The following is a 17,553-nucleotide window of genomic DNA, read 5'->3' as shown; positions in this document are numbered from 1 at the left end:
AAAGCCACGGCCGCTTCCTTCCCACTCCTAGCTCTCTCGTATCCCAATGTCGCCATAAGACCTATCTGTGTAGTGCAACGTAAAGCAACTTCAAAAAAAAAAATCCTGCAGCTCAACACTCAGCCATTTTCACACCAGGCTGTACCTTATTTAAGGCCACAGCTGCTTCCTTCCCACTCCTAGCCCTTTCCTGTCCAATCATCGCCATATGGCCTATCTATGTCGGTGCAACGTAAAGCAAAAAAAAAGAAAGAAAGAAACTAACTCAGAATGTAGAGTTTTTGTCTCTCAATTAGGTCAATCAATTCATTTTCCTTCCCATTAATTGTTAAAAAAATTTGTTGTTCCAAATTGGGGTTTCTTTTTCTCACTGATCTAACACTTGCACAGACATCAGCATTACCATCATACTGTGCAACTATAACCAGAGGTTGTGGGTGTCTGGTTGGCCGTTTTTGTTCTGTACTTAACATCTCTTCAACACGTACTAAATGTATGTAACACGACCTAATAGGTTGAAAGTCGGTTGTGATTACAATGCGGTTGTGAAATTTCAATATTCATTGACTTGGCCCTCAACACACTCTACAGAGTGATGGCAGTAGTGCCAGACCTTTCCAACAGAACAAAGATGGCCTAGAGCACCATAGCTCAATTGGTAGAGCAACCAACGCAAAATCGGGAGGTTGTGGGTTCGGATACCACTGGTGTCCGGTAGGCCATTTTGTTCTGTGCTTAATATCTCTTCAACACGTACTAAATGTACGTAACACTACCCAATAGGTTGAAAGTCAGTTTCAATTCCATTTCCATTTTTAAACTTCCATCCGTGGCTTGTATTACGGTTGAGAGCAAGTACAAATGTACTCATCTGCTGACCTGCTAAGCCTAATGCATACGAGGATTTTCTTTCGGGGTTTACTCCCTTAGCCTTCACCATTCCGAAGGTCTCCTTCTCTGCCTAAGATGCTGTTAAGGTCTTCACCCGTAACCCTGGGCATGGGTTCCACGTTATACTCCGTGAGACTGGGTCCTCACCTGAACTTAGCTCTCCTTCACACCAGCCTACTGATGTGGAGGATACCCACCCCCGCAACGTGGATGCGCCAGACAAGACAACCACTATATCACTATATCTTGAACTGTTCCATAGAAATATTTTCTAATATTTTTTATATGAAAATTAATCAAATATTGAAAATGTAATTCACACTAAATTGATGAAGCTAGCACAATTCTTATTATCCAGCAACTTATTTCCCTATTAATGAATCTAGTTATCATTTTTGAGACTGGGCCATTCATCATATAGAAACAATTTTCTGCCTTTACCAGTTTCAATTTGCAAGAAACTGATTCAAATTGGAGCATTTAAAAGTTATTTACAATGAAACCAATGAAGAAATTGTAAAATTATAACTAACAGGGCACATGCTAGTTTACAGAGCACCACCAACAAATTTGTTGGGCATGCTAGGTTTTTAGTGCCTGAAAATATAAAACAGCCCTTCTATTTATCTCAAAAGAGTGTCTTTGGGATTTAGTTTCATCTTTCACCTGAGGACTTGAGTATTTCTCATTTGGACAGAACGATCACCACTTATACAGAAGACCTTGTAATATGATTTGTGACGTCACAGTGCTAAGGCCGAGAACAGGCTATGGGCGCACGCCATGCCATTTGTGACTTAAACACTTTGACCAGATTATTTCAGTTCAGATTTACAGTTAGCTATCTCGCATACATTCAATTGGTTAAATCTTTATTTTTAGCGAGAAATTATCATACCAAAACATGTAAGATGTATTACTGATCATTTATAATGTAAGGATTATTCAGCAAAACCAACCAATGTTTAAATAAGGAAATTTTACACATGTAAGTACCCGGCTATCCCTATACTTTGTTTGGTTTTTTTTTTTTTTTGCTATGGGCTTTACGTCGCACCGACACAGATAGGTCTTATGGCGACGATGGGACAGGAAAGGCCTAGGAGTTGGAAGGAAGCGGCCGTGGCCTTAATTAAGGTACAGCCCCAGCATTTGCCTGGTGTGAAAATGGGAAACCACGGAAAACCATCTTCAGGGCTGCCGATAGTGGGATTCGAACCTACTATCTCCCGGATGCAAGCTCACAGCCGCGCGCCTCTACACGCACGGCCAACTCGCCCGGTACTTTGTTTGGTAGTTTACAAAATATTCACACTCATTTCAAGAGAAAAGTGAAATAACTAGTAACCCACAGATACTGATGAATTCATAGGCTAAGATATTTTACAAAGCAATTTCTAAACAAGAACAGCAGCATTGTAAAACACACCAACTATAAGAATGGCATGCACAATCAATGACTCCACATATTTGCCTTAATAACAAAATACAGTACATGACACAAAAGCTTACCACTAAAACAAGAACAACTTAACACACATCAACTAAAAACTGGCATGCACACTCAATCATACTATAATTACCTTTTCAATGAATGAAATCCAGTACATGGCATACTCATCAATGTAGGCCTAGAAGTTTAAAATACCAATTACTGACAGTTACGTAGAGCATTTACAGAAACATATAAGATAATTTAATGTACAAACTAATTGTCTGCTTTTAAGTTTATTCATAGTTCTTACACTAAAAGCAGTCTGTACTCTATTTACACTAAACATTACAATTCAATGCATTAGTATTCTTCCTTTATGCTTGAGAGAGTTTTAGATTTAGCATCATCATTGAAGTCCTTTACAAAATTATTAATCAATATATTGCTAGCTGTATGAACAATGTTCCGTTGAATGAGATCTGTTATGACTCGGGCACTTGTGGCCCATAAAAATGTCAGAGAACAAACATTTCACAGTTACTTGTAACAACACATTCAACTGACTGGAATGATATAAAAACTGTTTTAAAATCCACCTGTAACAATTTATTGATAATTATGAAAGAGTATGATGTACACAGTATCACATCACTGTGCGGATGACACAATCCTCCCCTGTCATTTGCATTTATTAAGCTTGAATGGGCAGCAGCACTATTACCTGTTTCAACTTCACAGTAATCACAGCTGTAACATTTCATTCTATCATAAGAACAGTATCCACTGATACAGGCTAATGTAACAGAGGGCAGTATTCTTCTTCAAACCCATCCACATCATTTTCATCTGCTGTATATTCCACAAATACACCAACATTACACTCCTTGTCTTCTGCACAATCAGCAATAGCAGCATTTAGTTCCATAACAGACTGAAGTCACAATTTATTTTCAACTTCATATATTTGCCGGAGAGATATATTGTGCTGACTACCTGCAAGTTGATATAGATGTTGATTCCCATAGGGAACCTGAAATATTTGTCCCGAATGAGTAACTTTATAATACCAATATAAATGGTCCGTTATTGGACATTATAAATTTTCCAGCTAACTCATTCCTGGTTGCTGGCGTTTCACCCCCTTGTGCTAAGTTGGGCTCATCACTTGGTACTTAGCACACCCACCAAGACGCATGGCTAGTGCATACCGTGGAGACCACTGCGTAGGCTACTTGGAGCAACCGGCAGTGCCAGTGCACTATGAGAAACTTTGTGTCATTACCAAAAATTGATGCCTGCCTGGCCATCAGATGGTACAGATGTTGATTCCCTTAGGGAACCTGAAATATTTGGTAATGAGACAAAGTTTCTCATAGTGCACTGGCACTGCCGGTGGCTCCAAGTAGCCTACGCAGTGGCCTACACAGTATGCACCAGCCATGCGTCTTGGTGGGTTTGCTAAGTACCAACTGATGAGCCCAACTTAGCACACGGGGGGCGAAACGCTGACAACCAGGAATGAGTTCGCTGGAAAATTTATAATGTCCAATAACGGACCATTTATATTAGTATTACCTGCAAGTTGTCGATATTTACCAAACCGAGCTTCTAAGTCTGCACTCTGTCTGCACCTTTCCAGGCAAGAAAAAGCTGTGACCTTTATCAATGAGAAAATAATTTGCCATTTCTGATAAACCGTTCATAGAGAGAGTTAATGCAGTGTGTGTCTCATTACTGAGCCTTCCATAACAATTACTAGACATCCACCTATCTAACCAATGCACTAACTTCTCCAAATACTCAACATGATCCCGATATCCTCCATCGTTACCTTGTTGATGATGATGATGATAATAATAATAATAATAATAATAATAATAATAATAATAATAATAATATGTTTTATTTATCCTGGCAAAGTTAAGGATGTACTCCCTTTCTTACACTTAACCAGTCTTAACCTAGAACACTTAATAATAACTAATGATGACAATAATATGATAAAAAAATGAAATGGCGTATGGCTTTTAGTGCTGGGAGTGTCCGAGGACATGTTCGGCTCGCCAGATGCAGGTCTTTCGATTTGACACCCGTAGGTGACCTGCGCGTCGTGATGAGGATGAAAATGATGATGAAGACGACACATACACCCAGCCCCAGTGCCAGTGAAATTAACCAATGATGGTTAAAATTCCCGACCCTGCCGGGAATCGAACCCGGGACCTCTGTGACCAAAGGCCAGCGCGCTAACCATTTACCCATGGAGCCGGACAATAATATGATAATATGAACAATAATAACAGTAATAGCATTATCAAAAGTAACCACACTTAAAAAAGATCATATCATCTATATAATATAAATCGTACGTAGAGTACATTAAGAATATAATTATGAATAATGAGTACTATAACTACTACTTAAGAAAAAGTTTAGAAAATATATACATTTCTACAGTACACCAAAATATCGCCTTTAATTGTAGTATTGCCAATTTTAACCCACATATGTAACTCATGTCTTTCAGAAGGCTACTTCCCAACTCTTTGGATGGATGCTTTAATTTTTTCCAGTATAAAAAAACTCTCTAGCAAATTCTCGGCGTGTCTGTATACTTTCTTCACTTTCGAAAGTCTTAGAAAAACTCAGGCATGAACAACTGCTCCAGTATTTGACGCACCATTCATTACTTTATCACTTCCAATCTGGATTTAAAAAAGGACATAGTACATCTACTGCTCTTCTAAAAATTATGGATGATGTAAGAAAAGCAATAGATGAATGTAAAGTGACTGTGCTCATTCTCCTAGACTTCAGCAGTGCTTTTAACACTATCAGTACGGACATATTAATAGCGAAATTGCATTCCTTCCATCTTAGCCACGCTGCTCTCAATTTTTTCACTTCCTACCTCCATAACCGACGACAGTGTGTTGTCGTGAATGAAAAGAGAACAGAGTGGAAGTACGAAGTTAATGGTGTGCCACAAGGTTCTATACTCTGCCTCCTGTTATTTATTTTATATTTGAATGACATCTTTTCTAAGTTGGAAAACTGCAACTACCATCTCTATGCGACGACCTTCAAATTTACTGCCACACAAAAGTGAATGACATAAATGGAGCTATTGAAAATGTGAACTGAAACTTAGAGCAGATCAGCTGTTATGCAACTGAGAATTCTCTCTCCATCAACCCAACGAAAACACAAGCTATCATACTAGGGCAGACAAAACTGCTTACCCATTTGCACAGTCGACAACTTCCAGTTATTCAACTAAATGGCATTGCTATCCCATTCTGTAAATCAGTAAAAAGCCTTGGAGTCACTATAAGTGAAACTTTAAACTGGGATGAGCATGTCACTAATGTAAGCAGGAAAGTTCATTCATCACTTCATCCCCTTAAGATTCACCAGACCGTATTACCTCTCAACTTAAAAATAAGACTGTTTCTAACACTGACTAACTATTGTGATGTTGTGTTGCTGGATGCTACCAGTGAACAAAATAAGAAACTGCAGAGAGCTTTAAACTCCTGCATTAGATTTATTGTTTCATTGAATTTTGCCTCGCATGTATCTCCTTTTCATGTACAACTTTCTTGGTTAAAAGTAGAGCAGCAGAGAAATTTGCATGTATCCACCCTTATCTATCGACTCTTGACTGAAAATATACCTGAATGTCTCTCCAGTAATTTCCGTTTTCTATCTTCCTTTCATGACCGTGACACGCGTTCTGGGTCAACAATTGCAATACCTCCACACCATACATCTGCCTTCAGTAATTCTTTCCTTGTGTCGGGGGCTAGAATATGGAAGGCTTTACCCCTGAAATTAGAAATTATTCCTCATTAATTACCTTCAAAAGACAGTCTAAAGATTTCCTCTTCAATACATAGGCTATATTATGTAGTTATGTGTGAGTGAATGTCTTGAGTAAATAGCTGACAAAAGTTTACATAAATTACTGTTATATTATATGAATTCCACATAGACTAGTTAATACTGAATTTATTTTGTCCATTTTAGACTTAGGATGTAGATTTTTAGTTTTAGCCTGTATTAAGTTATATTATATAGGCTACAGTGTATTAAGTTTGAATATTAAAGTTTGTATTCATTATCAAGCCGCATAATGTGGTTAAGTGTAAGAGAGGGCCAAGAGCCCTAACTTTGCCACAAATAAAGACATCAATAAATAAATATGAGACTGTGGTTATAGGCTCCTGAAAAGGATTCCTGAGACATTCACCTTTCCATATGGTTTTGACATTTACTATGTCCCACCACATACTTTCCCTGCATTCCAAGTTTTTCTTAGGTCCTATTTCCTTTAGAGCAATAGCTAGGAGATGATTAAAAATTTTCAATGCCAAAGAAACATTTTGACGTTCCAAATTTGTTGGGCACAAAGCTTTCGGCGTCAGAAAGAACTCATATTTTAGAAGATTCTTCATTTCTAATGAATGTAGATGTTTCAACACACTAAAACATGCAACATGGATCTTCTCTTAGTCAGTTATGCCTGGGAAATAGAGTTGCTGGTCCTTTACATTTAACCAATAATTTTGAACACATTTTAAAATGTGGATGGTGTCTATGATAAAAGAGCTTTCTGTTGTTGTCATTGGGATGGCTGTAAACATGCTTCAATTCAGGCGGATCACTAAGAAGAGACACTGCTTTCCTATTCAGAGCACTGTTATCTGCGATAACTGCTACTACAGTACTTCAGAGCCTATTTCTTCCAAACCAAGGATTATTATTTTCATAGTGTTAAATAATTCCTCACCATGAATATTCGTGCAGAGATGCCAACTACTATGGTTTGTCCGTAATTGTTACAGATTTCGCCTCATGATTACAGCATTGCCGTCAAAGGAGAAATTATTAAGGAAAAGCTACATTATCCCGAAAAAATTCTACGAAAAAAAAGGAAAGAAGAAAAAAAAGTCCAGTCCTTTCGAGCATTACTGATCAAAACTCCTCGTTTCACTGCTTGTGAGATGGCGACGTTATTTATTCGATCGTTACTTCCTTTTGCTACCGGTCCGATGACCTCTAAACAGCAACCATCATCATCAGCCTTTTACTACCCGTGAGCGTTGTGAAATTAATTCTGAATGAAGGAGCTCTACTCTGTTCTTCTTCACTGTAAAATCTTAAGTAACCGGGCGAGTTGGCTGTGCGGTTAGGGGTGCACAGCACGAGAGAGAGTGGGTTCGAACCCCACCGTCGGCGACCTGAAGGTGGTTTTCAGGGGTTTCCCATTTTCACAACTGGCAAATGCTATACCTTAATTAAGCCCACGATCACTTCCTTCCAACTCCTAGGCATTTCCTTTCCCATCGTTGCCATAAGACCAATCTGTGTCAGTACAACGTAAAGCAACTTGTAAAAAAAATCCTTAAGTAATGTTTTATTTCCTGTATTAAGCGTACCTGCAAGTACCAACTCTCGTACAGACGGAGTTTTGATAGGAAAGATCAGACAATTCTTCTTCTTTGAGTAATTCAGTCTACTGACTGGTTTTCCCCTGGGATGAGTCTTCTACAGTTAGGTCGATACTGTGCAGTACAGTATGTTTTGCCTCTGCATAGCTCCTGCATCCTGAGTTCACAAGAAATGCCATCTTGAATGTCTTTCTTGGTCTTCCACGAGGATGTTTCCCTGAAATTTCCATCAACACATCCCTATGTCCCATCCAAGAAAGTTCTCTCTTCCTAATCTGGATCAACAGCTGTCTCTTTTCTTGGACAATGTTCAGCATCTCGGTGTTGGTCTTCTCCAGCCAATGCCAACACCAAATCTCAAAGGCCCCTGTCCTCTTAATATCACTCTTGATTAACATCCAGGTCTCAGCACAATACTACGCAACAGACCAAACATAAGATTTAGTTACTCTTTTAGGTAAGATGAGGGACATTGAATGGACTTTTTCTCTGAATGCTTGCTTTGCTGTTGGTATTCTTGTTTATTTATTTCAGTGTGAGTCTGAGGTTTTTCCGTTATGATCTGGCAAAGATATTCGAACTGTGCTTCTTGTTGTACAGGCTCACTACTGATCATCACATGCAATGGACAATTCATGCCTACATTAAACACAGCTAAATTGAAATCGCTTATTGTTGAGAAAACAAAAATTTCATCACAGAGGGAAGTATGTTTCAGCAAAACCTACACTGAAAAGCACCCGCTGGGTGCAAAACAAGCTACAAAGAATGTTTTATCGCAGAACTGACAACTAATGTGGAAATGGTGTGAATAGACTGATGTCAGGAAGGGCGAAGGAAGTGTCATTATCGAGAAAGGAGAAGTAGGCCTATGCTTTGGATCTGAGTCGAAAATGTTCTGAAGAGAGAGAGATATTACTGATAACCCAATTCAAAGATTGGCACTTCTGTATAGTGTCAGGTAAAATATGAGCAACATCTTTGTAATGTGAACTAACTGGGGTTTGATATGAAGCTCATCCATCGACAACAGTACTAATTTGTCTTCTGGAGAGTAATGGAAATTTACTCTTTATAGAGAGCAGATAATTGCCATTCTTTTCTTGCAGAGGGTTTGTTACAAGCTTTGACCATATTATTTGCAATGTATGTGGAGCAGGAAGAGTTAAATTACCAGATCCTCAAATAAATTTGTAACAATGGGGAGAAATTGAATGAGCTAACGAAGAAAATACTAACTCCCAGGAGTAAATTCTTCACCCTCTTCTTGGGTAGCAAGAATAACTGTTCTTTTAAGAAACTCAAGATATCGTCACTGCTGGGATAAAAACCCCCTATGTGAAATATATTAGCTTAAAACTTTGGCCGATAAGGTTCTGTCATCTAAGTGCAATATTGTGTGAGTATTTAGTACATCTCCCAAAATATTATCACATTGGAGGTTCTGTCCCGGCAATGACGATATGCTTCTTTTCAGGAAACTTATTTTCTAAGTGTTGCAAAAAACCATCAAGAACAGTCGAAGTTTCTTTTATATCCTGGCTGTTAGACATAGTGAAAGATGCATACAGAGATTCTTAACATGCCTGGGCAATGACACCTCTTTACAGCATTTAATTTCTACATTATTGACAAATAATGAAGCATGTAAATTTTAACACAACAAGAAAAATGAGGGTTAGGTTCCTCCTTCATTAAACTGAAATATAAACCTGATTCTTTCTTGAGCAAATCCCTTTCAGTACTAAATGTAATGTCATTCACTTTCAGCTTTAATTCCTCAAAGTCTTCAAATGTTATTGCCTCATCATGTTCACTGTCAGTAATAGAATTTTCTAAACACTGTTTTCCAATCTACGCCGCCTCTTCTCTGGATCTTCACGGGAGGCAGTAGTGGTTCTAGAGATATACTGAGGCCAGTTTGGAAACTGTGATGGAACTGCATCTAAAATGTTTAAAATTAGTTGTCACACTGTTGTATTGAAAGTGGCATTCTATTCAGAAACAAAGAATAGTCCTAAAACATTATTGTGCTTTATCTAGGAATGATGAACTAACCTTTCACCAATCTAGGACTTGACAAAGGAGCAGTGAGTAACCTCCCGTTCTTTTCATCGAACATGCTTGTGGATCTTTCAATCTCATCATTTTGAAAGTGAAGTTCGCATACGTAAAAGACAATGACATTGAAAAGTGAATGCACCTGTTCATAAACTATGCTGATCGTAATCTCTTAACATGATTTCCGTATCGAAATAATTTAGTAAACCAAAACTATACATACCGCAGAGTGTTCCGTAGGAATAAAATCCTCCCAATGAATACCTCTTATCCATTTTAACCTCAGTTCTTCATTAACAGGGAAAGAGAACACATTCACTTTCGGTTAGTTTAAATAATTGCCTTTACAATTTGGCACGCTGCACTTATGAGGCATTATGCCTTTTACAGTAATAGGTAGGCCTACCACCAAGTCAAGAACATAAATTCACACGCACTAGTCAAAAATTATACTTTTTCATACATCCAACAAAATTAACATTCAAAATACGCTATACCAGCTGTTTACAGTTCGGATAGTAGTAGCAGCATGACGTCACACGATGATCGTATTTGTATTGCTAGGCAATGTCAAAAACATATCAGATGTAAGGCCCTTCAGGCATTTGCTCTATTAACCAGCGTTTCGTCTTAGGTCTGACACTAGACTCATCAGAGTGGGATGTGTCAGACCCTACCCACTGACACTGGGGTGCATGCAGGTAAACTTATCAGAAGCCCTAATAAGAGGCACAGTCTGATAACTGCATACGGGAGATAAGTCTTCACAATGGAATTATTGTCCGCCTAGCAACTCCCTCCATGGGAATTTAGAATTTTCCATTTGCTAGGCCATCTCTATAGGTGGTGTTGACAGAACCACACTCAGAACAGTTTACACAAAGTTTATAGGCTAAACCCTGCCTATGTATTGTATATGACGATGCTGCATTTACAGTGTTAAACTACTAGTAGTATTTCTCGTAATATTTTCTTCTTGTTCGGTAATTATATTTTAACTTTATTACACTACTGTCAGTGACCATTGTCACTAGAATATTTCCCAATTGCCATGTATTTGCTAATAATAATAATAATAATAATAATAATAATAATAATAATAATAATAATAATAATAATAATAATAATAATAATAATAACCCGTACCTGAACAGTAAGAGTGGTACATTCTTCATATTTTAGGTGTATAACCAGTTGGTAGGTTGTTGGTAGAGTGAGGCAGAGTGTACCAAAATGAACTCATCTCTTGGTGATTGGGAATCAGGCCTACTTTCAGACGTAATGGCAAATGACGTCAGCTTTTTCACACTTTTACTGCTAACATCTATATCGACATAATCTTCTTCAGTTGTAATTTTAGATGTCCTTGTGCGGTCAATTTCAGGTTGTTTTTGAATGATACACACCATACTTACTTTGTAAACAAAACACAGTCGCACGTGGATACTACAGTAGTAATTCATTGTCACTAATTTGTTGTATATATTAATCACTACCAAAATAAGTTATAAATACCTGTATGAATGTTAAATACTTATATTTGAACGTAAAATTAAGGCAAGAGCATGGATTTCATATTTTATGTGATTTAGATTTATAAACAAATTTAGTTTTTGTATAGAATACGTAGTAATAGTATGAGTTTTATACACCAGATAGAAGCATAATTCAGGCGTGGTGATTTTGAGGCAATTTCAAAATCTTCATCTGTCTATATAAAAATGAATGTTTGGATATATGTCTCGAACGGATTCTAAACTACTGGACCGATTTCGCTGAAAATTTCACAAGTTGTTCTTATTACTCCTGCGAGGGTTTAGGAAGTGGTTTGAAGCAAAGCCGATGGGTAGTTTTTCATGGTGAGTAATTTTATGTAATTAATTTGATTGTAAAGCTGCACCAAGACTAGATCGACTTGATGGACAGATTGTCGTTAGGTGACAGCAGTAAGGCTGTATATAGGGAACACGCCGCCATTTTTATAAAGTGCCTTTCTTGGTAACCGTGCGTGTGATTTCAAATTTGGAAAAAACAATACAACATGCCGTGATCGAGATGTACTTTTATGCCGTAGGAGAAACTTTGATAGGTCTGCCCAGTTTTAAAAATTTCGCTGTGTATTAGATGTGAAAAAATATTTAAGAAATGGTGAAAAATGTAGAATATCAGCGGTGTGAGGACACGAGTTATCACCCATTCGTATCGAAGAGCAACTAAATGTCATTGTTTGCATGTGTCTATATGTTACATGTCCTAAACCACTGGACCGGGCGAGTTGGCCGTGCGGTTAGGGGCGCGCAGTGGTGAACTTGCATCCGGGAGACAGTGGATTCGAACCCCACTATCGGCAGCCCTGATGATGATTTTCCGTGGTTTCCCATTTTCACACAAGGCAAATGCTGGGGCTGTACCTTAAATAAGGCCACGACCGCTTCCTTCCCATTCCTAAGCCCTTTCTGTCCCATCGTCGCCTAAGACCTATCTTTGTCGGTGCGACGTAAAGCAAAAAAAAAACAAACCACACAATAAAACAACACTGGGGCGATTTCAACCAAACTTGGTGCACTGATAACTTAGTATCAGGAGACAAACCGTGCGGGGGTAAGACATCCCAAGCACCCTTAGGAGCGGGGACGAGGGGTGAGATATGAAAATAAACGAAGATAGTGTCGAATCCATACTTTTCGGGGTCGTTGAGATGAATAGTGACACTCCGGATTTTTTTAATCCCTTGGAGGAGGGGCGAGCGGGATGAGTTATAAAAAATCGAAAATAGTGTCGAATTCATAGTTTATGGGGTCGCTGAGATGAATAGTGACACTCCGGAGTTTTTATAAGTCAAAGTTCAGCCCGTTTTGGGGTAGGGGCGAGGGAATAGTGAGATATAAAATATACAATCGAAAATTGTGTCGGATCCATAACTTTGGGGTTGCTGAGATGAATAATGACACTCAAGATTTCTTATCCCTTAGGGGTGAAGGGCGAGGGGGTGAGATATAAAAATAATAGAAAATAGTTTCCGGGGTCGCTGAGATGAATAGTGACACTACGGATTTTTTATAAGTGCAAGTTCAGCTCCCTTTATGGTAAAGGATGAGGGGGGGGGGGGGGGTATGAGATATAAACATAATAGAAAATAGTGTAAAATCCACAGTTTTCGTAGTCTCTGAGATCAATAGTGACAGTTTGGATTTTTTAAAGTGCAAGTTCACCCTTTGGGTGGGGGCGACCGGGGAGTAAGGTATCAATATAATCGAAAATAGTGTCCAGTCCATAGTTTTCGGGGTCGCTCAAATGAATAGCGACACTACGGACGTCGTTTAAGTCCACGTTGAGCCCCAGCGGGAGGCGATAAGGGGCGAAGAAAAGAAAATGTCCAAATGACCGAGATATAGATGTTTGTGTGTATGGTCCGGCAAAGCTGTCAATTAAACTTGATACAAATATTACCTACTATCTGGAAAAAATACTGTGGGGGAAGGACACCCCTAGAAGCCTGAGGGAAGGGGGCGAAATATAATTATAACTAAAACGACTGATAGTAGTGTTTAATCCATTCTTTTCGGGAGTACGGGAGTGATTTCAACCAAACTTGGTACACTTATGACTTACTATCAGGAGACAAATTGCGTGGAGGTATGACAACCCTATCACACCTAGTGGTGGCGGTGGGAGGGGGTGAGATGAACTGTGACACTCTGGATGCTGTTTAATACAAAGTTGGGAGGGGAGAGGGCCGTCTGAGAAAGGGTGAAGAAAAGAAAAGAAAATGTCAAAAGACTCCGAGGTTAAGGACGTATGTTCTACCATTCCTCTCAACCAAACTTGGTACACATAGATTACTATGGGGTAAGATACCCCTAGCACCCCTGGAGGTGGAGGTGGATTATAAAAAGCACAGAAAGAGGAGTTGGATAAAAAAATAATAGACAACGGAAAATATTATTTTACAGCCCATAGTTTACAGGATCCCTGAGGTGAATGATGACACTCCGGATGTCGTTGAAGTCTATGTTCAGCCCCCATCGGCATGGAGATGAGAGGAGGTGAAAAAGAAAATGTCCAAAATGATAGAAATTACGAATATATGCGTGTTTCTTCCAGCATAACTTTCAAAAAATTGGTACACATATGACCTGTTATCTGGAAAAAATACTGTTGGGGTAAAACAGCCTCAAGGGGTACTCTGGATAGTTGTCATACTTCAGCCGCAAACAGAAGTAGTGAAATAATTGTAAAAATAACCGAGATTATAGATGTATTTGGGTATGCTCCAGAATAGCTCTCAACGAAACTTACACATATGACTTATCATCTGAAAAAAAAAAAAAAAATGGAGATGAAACATCCCAAACCCCGTTGGGGGTGGGGTATGTAAACATGATGGAAAATAACCGATATTAATGTCGAATCCATTGTTTATGTGTCGCTGAAATGTATTGTGTGACAGTCTCAATGACAGTTGAAATCCTGTGCATCATATCTATGAATATAGGTACCTATCACATTAATTTGTTTTACAGGATCAAATACTAGCCAGTCAATTCGAGCTTCCACTTGAAATAAAACACATGTTAATAACTCTAAAATATATCGTAAAATATCAATCAATACCTCAATAAGGAAGATTCGCTTCACACGTAACTAACTATCCGGGCAACTACAGCTGGTATCACAATAATGGGGGAACGTCGCAAACCAACACAAAGAATTGTTCGCCAGGCATTTAAAAGTAACGCCGAGCCTTTAAAAATGGCGGAGCACAGAAAATAATACCGCAAAATGATCAGGGGTATATCAATATGGGAAAATTGAAAAATCGATATTTTGGAATTTTAGGTCTAAATCTCAGTCCTAATGCTAATGGAGGATATTTTGAACATCAAATCAATCATCAGTGATCTGCATTTAGGGCACTGGCGTATACTGAGGGCTACCTAGGCTATCGGTGAAGCCCAAACCTCAAATGAAAATGATGGAAATCTAAATTACATTATAATGTAAGCATCTGACACATCGTTCCATTTACAATGAAAAAAACCGTCGCTCGATTTGTGACCGCACTTCACTTCACCTCGTCTGGTGGTTGCGGGGCCGAGGGGAGAGGTAGGCAAGGCTTCTCTCCTTCGGTGCGCTCAATGTCACGTCTTTGCATCTTACTCATTGTTTGTAGTATTACTGTTCTCAAGTTTCTTTGAAGTCACATTGTATAACGTGACTGACGTGTGCGGTTGAACATATAAAACAGGTACTGGATAAATCGTTCTGAAGTATGCATTGACATTTTAAAATGGTAAACCTACCCCAGATCTTCCCCGGAAATCAACCTCCTCGTACTCCTAATTTCCCTGGCTTGAAGACTGAGTGTTTATGTCACCATCAAGCCTTTCCAGAAGACATGAATTATTATTATTATTATTATTATTATTATTATTATTATTATTATTATTATTATTATTGTCCATTTTTGTGGCGCAATGGTTAGTGTGATTTTAGCTGCCAACCCCGTAGGACTGGGTTCCATTTCCGGCTCTGCCACGACATTTGAAAAAGGTGGTACGAAGGCTGGAACGGGGTCCACTAAGCCTCGAGAGGTCAACTGAGTAGGGGGGTTCGATTCCCACCTCAGCCATCCCCGAAATGGTTTTCCGTGGTTTACCACTTCTCCTCCAGGCAAATGACGGGTAGGTACCTTCCTTGTCTATCCCTTTCGATCTTCCCATCCCTCCACAAGGCCCCTGTTCAGGATAGCATGTGAGGCCACCTGGGCGGAAACTGGTTATCCTTCCAGTTGTATCCCCCGACCCAAAGTCTCACGCTCCAGGACACTGCCTTTGAGGCGGTAGAGGTGGCATCCCTCGCTGAGCCCGGGGAAAACCAACCCTGGAGGATAATCGGATTAAGAAATAAAAAAGAATGATTACTATTATTATTATTATTATTATTATTATTATTATTATTATTATTATTATTAAATTAAAATGTAGAATTTTACAGCATTACCTGCCGTCGTACACGTGATACGACCCACAATCACGGGTTCGATTCCATACAACCATGTCCTCCTCATCGTTTATACTTCCTGACACCATACTTCTGGCTTAATTATACAGATAACGGAGTGCTGGTAGAGTATTTCACTCCCGCCTACTTCTACAGCCTTGTAGGAAGACACCAGGGCTGTTGTTATAGGAGTAATATCATTTTCTTTTTATAGGTAGATTACTAAAATGAAATGCAAACTTTTAGGGTTAGTGTCATCTTTTGTTGTTTGGAATCGAACCCGTGATCGTGGGTCCGCAGGTAATGCTGCACAATTCTACATTTTAATTTCATTTTAATTTCTTGACAGGCTGGTGATAACTCTAGTGGCTCAACATGCTTACACGTGCACAGAAATTTAGTAACAAGTAAATTTTAAATTTAATTTTAAATTTTAAATTTAATTTTAAGTGACTTGGAGTGGGAGAACTGCGACCCTAGCAGTAAGTGGAATACAATCCCGTCTATTTTTCCTTGCAAGTAGACCCCCACGAGCTACGTACCACCTGTGAAGAGTGTGCGTGAAGTTAGTTTATCCTCGCTGTTGAGTTCGTTTTTCTTTCGATCGTTCGTTCTAATTGCTGAAATCAATGTTTACATAGAACAGCGAGTAAAAGAAATCAAAAAGGAATGTAGGAAGTGAATCACAATCCAAGGAGAGGAAATCAAAGCCTTGAGATTTGCAGATGATGTTGTTATTTTATCTGAGACTGCGGAAGATCTCGAGAAGTTGCTGAATGGTATGGACGAAGTCTTCGGTAAGGACTGCAAGATGGAAATAAATGCGTCCAAAACAAACGTAATGGAGTGCAGTCGAACGAAGGCAGGTGATGCAGGAAATGTTCGATTAGGAAATGAAGTCTTAAAGGAAGTAGATGAATATTGTTACTTGGGTAGTAAAATAACTATGATGGCAGAAGTAAGGAGGACTAAAACTGCAGACTAGCACAAGCAAGGAAGAGCTTTCTTAAGAAAAGAAATTTGCTCACTTCGACCATTGATATAGGAATGAGAAAGATGTTTCGGAAGACTTTCATCTGGAGCGTGTCATTGTATGGAAGTGAAACATGGACGATAACTAGCTCAGAAAGAAAGAGAATAGAAGCTTTTGAAATGTGGTGTTACAGAAGAATGCTGAAGATGAGATGGACAGATCGAATCGCGAATGAAGAGATACTGAATTGAATTGGTGAGAGGAGATCGATTTAGCTAAATTAGACGAGAAGAATATATTGAATGATAGGACACATCTTAAGACATCCTGGACTTGTTCAGTTGGTTGTTGAAGGAAGTGTAGGGAGTAAAAACGGTAGGGGTAGATCAAGGTATGAATGTGACAAGCAGATTAGAGCAGATGTAGGATGCAGTAGTTACGTAGAAATGAAAAGGTTAGTACAAGATAGGGTGGCATGGAGCGCTGCATCAAACCAGTCTATGGACTGATGACCCAAACACTACACGCACGTTACACACTGGTTCATCATAGAATTCCAGCTATTCGATCGCTACTCTGAGGCGCTGATTGGAATTAGCAGTGTGCAAACTTAACCGGAAAACGACTGTCTGTGGCCTGGTCCATCGAGCTCTGCAACTTTAGACTGTTAGATCGGCAGCGTTGTACTGTTCGTTAAAAGAGATATAATGTGTTGTTTTTCATTTAATCGACTATGT

General features: G+C 38.9%; 1 long non-coding RNA gene across 1 annotated transcript in view; it reads right to left on the bottom strand.

Moving 5' to 3' along the window:
* The window catches only part of LOC136884862 (uncharacterized), a 37,810-nt gene extending 26,561 nt beyond the window's left edge, over window positions 1–11,249 (bottom strand). Inside the window, exons 1-3 of the long non-coding RNA XR_010861424.2 lie at window positions 10,987–11,249; window positions 6,003–6,154; window positions 2,475–2,522 (exon numbers count right to left, since the gene is read on the bottom strand). This is a non-coding gene — a long non-coding RNA (uncharacterized lncRNA). The remainder of the gene's footprint in view (window positions 1–2,474; window positions 2,523–6,002; window positions 6,155–10,986) is intronic.
* Between the last annotated feature and the right edge of the window lie 6,304 nt (window positions 11,250–17,553).

This window comes from Anabrus simplex, chromosome 13 (assembly GCF_040414725.1).
Source record: "Anabrus simplex isolate iqAnaSimp1 chromosome 13, ASM4041472v1, whole genome shotgun sequence".
Lineage (NCBI taxonomy): Eukaryota > Metazoa > Arthropoda > Insecta > Orthoptera > Tettigoniidae > Anabrus > Anabrus simplex.
The sequence above is the reverse complement of the archived record's forward strand: the minus strand, read 5'-3'. Positions and strand labels throughout refer to the sequence as shown.